Source organism: Sardina pilchardus, chromosome 2, assembly GCF_963854185.1.
Source record: "Sardina pilchardus chromosome 2, fSarPil1.1, whole genome shotgun sequence".
NCBI lineage: Eukaryota > Metazoa > Chordata > Actinopteri > Clupeiformes > Clupeidae > Sardina > Sardina pilchardus.
This window is the reverse complement of record NC_084995.1, coordinates 23,906,009-23,912,008: the sequence shown is the minus strand read 5'-3', so window position 1 is coordinate 23,912,008 and position 6,000 is coordinate 23,906,009.

The following is a 6,000-nucleotide window of genomic DNA, read 5'->3' as shown; positions in this document are numbered from 1 at the left end:
CCCTGCTCCTTCCCCCATCGAAGTTAACGTGAATTCCATTTTCTATGGTCCACCCCTTGTATTGTTTTTGTTTTTTTGTTGTCTTTTTTTAAAACTGTCAGCACACTGTACATATCACAGAACAGAGCATTGCTGTGAAGGCTGGCCACACAAGCTTATGCAACAAAGGGCAGCGTTCTGGAAACGCTCCTCTGATGTCAACATGGCTGCATTGTTTTCACATGTGCTCACTTGTTGGTCACTGTTGCTGAATCGTCATCACTCTGTGTTTGGATGAGAGAGAATAAATGTGTATGTTTTTTTTGCTCATACTGTGTCACAGGCTAATTTTTTTCCTCATTCGTATCTGCACCGCACAATAGGCTACTTGACATGCTCACGTTTCTTCCTCCGGGATATTGAAAATGACTGAATCTGTTGAAAACCCTCAAGATTCCAATCAGACAAAGTTTGTTCACATCGTCGGCTCACAGACAACAACTGGATGGGTCCGTGAACTCTCAGGCGATAGGAGGCGAGTCTAGATGAGTATGACAAGCGATAGTTGCTAAGCGACTGTTGTCAAGGAGATAAAGACACATGCCATGCCCCATGCCATGAATATGAATGAATTGTCTTACTCTTTGTTTTTTTTGGAGGTTGATCAATTCTGCATCGGCCAAACACACTGGAGGAAAGTAAATCTTTAACAAACCCTTTACAGAAAGCCCACATTGACCACCCCAGACAGCTATCAACCTTTCGTTTTAATTTGAGAGGCAGATAATAATTACTGGAACATCTGCCAGGTTTTAAAGGTTCAGAGCTGTGAGTGAGTGAGAAGGAGAGTCCACTGAGGAAGAAAAACAGGGTGATGGAGAGCGCAGCCTTCGGTTGCAATTGATTTGTTGCCTCGGCAGAGTAAGAGCACAAAAGACAAACCACAGGCCTATTCATCAAACAGGATATCCTAGACCTAGATATATGACCAGTGGGACTACAGGGCTAAGATTTCAGTCTGTGCCCCAGTTAACTGAGCACAGTGGTCTTACAGGAAAACATGCAAAGACTAAACAATGAAAAGAAGGCAGCTATTAAGTGGGCATTCCCAGCTCAAAAGAAAGTTTAGATTTACTGAAGTTAATTGTCAGTTAATTCCAGGGTCAGGGTTGTTACTCAATAAGGTAATTGCTCATTACTCACTGGGAAATGTAATTACTTCCCATATTTACACCCTGTGGAAAGTCAATTGATACATTTTGGTTACTGCACGTCATCACTTGAGATGCATTGTCATGTAATTGTGAGTGAACAGCCTGCAACATGAAACCTTATGCCAACATATCAACATAAATCAACAATCAATTTGACAAACACAACATCTTTATTTTATGGCCTTTAATGAAGTATCTGACAGCAAACGGCACGGTTAGTCAAAACCAGTCACAAAGCAATATATTGCACTCAATTATAATGTGCACTGTGCTGTTCTGTGATCAGTTAGGTGGGTGAATATGATTAATATAGCAATGCACCCAACACTGGTTAATTGAAACTTAAAATTAGTTAACAGCCTGCAGCAATACAAAACAGCAACAACAGCAAAGCAGCAATAAAAGTGAGATGTTTTTTAATGATGAAGGCTACAGAATTTGGCATCAGGTCATTCATACAGTACTTGTGTGACTAGGGGAACAGAATGCCTATTTCTCTCTTCATGCGACTGAGTCACAGTCCTATCAATAGAATGAATCTGAAATTAAACTAAAATGAATTTGAACTTAAACCGATGACTCACGGGTGAAGTTACCTCTTTCAAAATGCCAGTTTTGAACTTTGTAGTGGTAGGAAGCAGACGTGCACAAGAATAGGACAGACTTTCCTGCATGGAGTAATATTTTCATCACTGCCTGTCAGAGCGAGCTGGGTCTGTTTATAGTCATGATGCAAAACCTTTTTAGACTCCATAAGGTCACTTTGCTGTGCCACTCGCCTTCATTTACCACAGATTAGCACAGCACACAAATATGAAAGCTTTTATAAACTGATAAAATGAGAAGCTTAAGCCTGAGCATCTGAACCAGCACTGATGGAAGCGAGATAAACGTTGCAAAAATCCGTACGGAGCACTCATAATTCCCACCAGTGCCGCGGAGGCTTTGGGCGACCAGGGACATTTAGCGGACAAAGAGGCAACCCGACTATGTGCAAATACTCTTAATAGGGATTAAATGAAGACTGAGTGTCAAAAGGGCAATTGCACAAACCAGGTCAAGAGAAAATGCCTTTAGTTAATGACTGTACAGTACAACAGAACAATCAAAACAGGATGACTAAGACTTAAAACCCTTAGGCAAGAACATATGTGACATCAAGACAAATATTTTTTTCATCAAAAATAAACAATATTTTGTTTTCTAGATTAAAAATGGTGCACGATGGTGGTCCTTTAATTGTAAGTTGAATATTTACACATGCACCATATCAATATGCTGCCATCTAATGGATATGTACTGGCAATGCATGACACAGAAAATGCCATTCTACTGAAATGACAAAACATGCAATCTGACATGAAAATTGATTGCATGATAATTGATATTGTAGCAATAAAACAATAAAAAAAAGTGTTTCCGTAATGAGTAACAGCATGGTACCCTTCACTTCTGATTCCCACAAGCATATGTGCAACAGTAGGCCTACAAGTTATGCTTCAGATGACCAACGCTGACCAGTTGTTCTGACCTCCAATAGCTTCTTCCACCTGGTTTATTATGTAGTCATAGGAAATATCTGCACTCTGTCTTCCTTGCTCCCGGTTTAATACTTTGCCATAAACCGGGAGCTTGTAAGACAGTGTGCGGATATGTTTCCTTTGATACGTCTGTGCCCATATCCAGCACCTGTCGAAATTATATAGATGTGCGTAAATTCCTATAGGCCTACTGCAGTTGTTATGAATATGCACCGGATGTATTCAGACATTTGTACTCAAGAAAATGTCCTCCGTGCCCTTTTCCTGCTGTCTCCTCCGCCTCTCTTTTGGACAGGGACTCAGGCAGATGGGTTCCCCTTCAGGTCCTGCCCAAGGCCTCCTCCTATTAAAACTGGGTGTTCTCTATAGCGCTGTGGACATGTGTATTCTCCCTGGGGGTTAAGCCTCAGGCTTTTCAAAAAGAGACCATTAGAATTGGGAGCAGCACATAATCCAGCAGATACAGAGCTACACTGCTCATTTACTTTAGGTTCTACTATATACCTCTGGTTGTGAATAGCCACTGTTGTGGGATCAAGCAAAACCTCGGTAAGTACAACGACCTCCCTGACCTTGAAAAGACCAGCTGATCAATTTCTGAGCGGTGAAGCAATGATCGCTTTTGCTCTGACCTCTCCAATTGCCTCTGTCAGAATCCTCCAATTTCCTAAAGTGGCTTACTACCAGCCTGGAGCCTACGATGGGATGAAGAACTAAGGCACTCTAAGAACTAAAAGAGGAGACGGGGGAAATTACGGTTTAAATCTGGTGTAGGAAGTCATCAGTGGGAAGATACCGTAAAGCGATAATAGAAGAGGCAGAGAGTGCCAGATTACATTTGACTAAATAAGAACTTAACTCTAATTCTCCTCCCTCTGCTCCTGTGTATCTAAGAGGATTCTGATTTTATGATGAGCATGGTTGTTATTCTCACCATTCTCATTCATCATTGGCTACAGTCAGTGATTTGGTTCCTATATTCAATGTCAATATTACTGGTACTGTGGGGAAATTTCCAGTAATTAGCATTTTACTATTGACTACAGAGGTTGCTGTTGTCCAAATGGCTGCACTTCAAAGAGAGGTAAACATTAAAAGGATGATCTCAGTTATTTTGGTTTTCTCTGTCCTCTGAAGTCAACCTCCCTTTAGTCTTACATAATGACAGCTTATCTCTGGTCTCTTATCGTGACAGCTCTCTTTCTTTCATTTCATGAAATCCATCAAGAATACCTGTTTTTAGCCCTATAAAAATGGTAAGACTTTGTTTACACCAGACTTGTTGCTTTCATGTTCACCTAGGATGCTTGTGTGTTTGTCTCCAACATGAATAAAGCTTTGTACTCTGCCGTACGGTTGGCTTGCCTATGCGTTACTTTTTGTCTCTTGTGGACTAATACTTAATGTTTACCATATACCAACCTCTACTAGATTGTATTTCTGTCATGTATATGTATATGTTGGTAATTAATGATAATATATGGAAGATGGATCACTACTATGGTCCCCTGTCGTCTCAAGCTATAAAGAAGTGAATTTTATGTTTGACCTAGGGACCTTTATTCATTTACACTACACTTAAATCCTCAAATCCATATACAACTACACTTGTTTCTACACTTGTTTCTACACACACACACACACACACACACACACACACACACACACACACACACACACACACACACACAGAGAGACAATAATGACCACTGTAAAAACTTTCCCTAAAGAGCTTGTGTTGATGAGCTAGACTGGCTAATGAAGACCATGGTTTTCACTCCTAAAGCAATCTCCATAAAGCATGCAAGGCAGCCTGAGGGAAGAGATGCTGTTCAAAAGAAATGAGGGGTCAGGGAGCAGACCATTTTATTGGAATAAACACACACACACACACACACACACACACACACACACACACACACACTCAAATCAAACAAAAACATAAAAGAATCATTATAGCCTTATGGTTATATCAGGATTAAGCGCTCTAAAAAAAGATCAGGGAAAAATAAATTCACGAGGGCATGACATTTGATACAGAAAAATCCAAAACAAAACAAAGTCAGCTGATGGATCAAAACAAATCTATCTTTAGCATGGCCTCGGGGTTTTGGGGTTTTCTACTAATCCTTGTCCTTCCTGTAAGTGCCTTTTCTTGTGCTGTGATGGTCTATTTATAAGAGTATATTCTAACTGTGCTCAAACAAAGATGAGGGCCCAGCAAATTTGTTGGGCAAAAGTGGGACCGCAAATGCCCCGAATTTGGCCCTGGCAGTGAAGTCAGACTTCCATTGGGCAGGGTACCATCTTTGTCTGCTTGAGCAGCTAGATAATCAATAGACTCCAATTTGATCTCATTTGAGCCAGCTCTGAAACACGCCTGCTGGATGACATTGATTTCACTGTCTTGTACCTCTTCCTTTATGCTGAAATATAATGGGAGTGATATTGGTACAGTGAAAGAGAAGATACTGCTAGCCTACCATAGTCAATATTCAAGGAGTCGTCACATTTGTCTTACAATCTTCTCTTTAAATTATATTTACCATTAGGTACAATGGTAGCACGATTCTATATTCACAAAAGTGTCTTGCTTTATAAACGTTGTGCAGACAGATATGCTTACCTACAGTATTTGCACACAGCTCAGGCTAAAGGACAAGATTCTATTTGTTTTTAAATAATTAAAAACAACAAACAGTATATTGTGGTGGTTGATGTCCCTCTGAAATATCAACTTCCCCTGTTTTCCCACACCTGCTTTTACTTGAGCAATGCAATGCATTTGCTCTTCCTTTTTGGTTTCATGCTTACCATTATGATACTTTCCACAAAAGCTGGGCTTTTCCTGGTGATTCTGCAGCCTTCACTTGCTGAGTGTAAATTCACAATTCATCAGTGCTACTACACTTTGTTGGCCTGAAAAGTTGTTGGTCCTATTATAGAATAGAAGAGAATAAATAGAAATGATTGGTGGCAAAGTCTTGCACATAGACATCTTAAAATGCCCACGCAGTTGTCAAAACATGTATACACTGACTCGAGTTCTAGGCTTTCCATGAGACAAACTGAAACGCTTGATTCATCGATCCATCTTGAAAATGACAGGTACAAGTCCTGCACAGTGGGTGAGGGGATTTTGAGGCCAGGACCCTGACCCAATCTGTGAATGACGCTGATGTGGGAACATGTTTCCAGTTGCCCGAAAATCCAGACCCAAATCTAGAAAGATTTAGGGGCTGGCTATCAGTAATGAAAACGGCCCA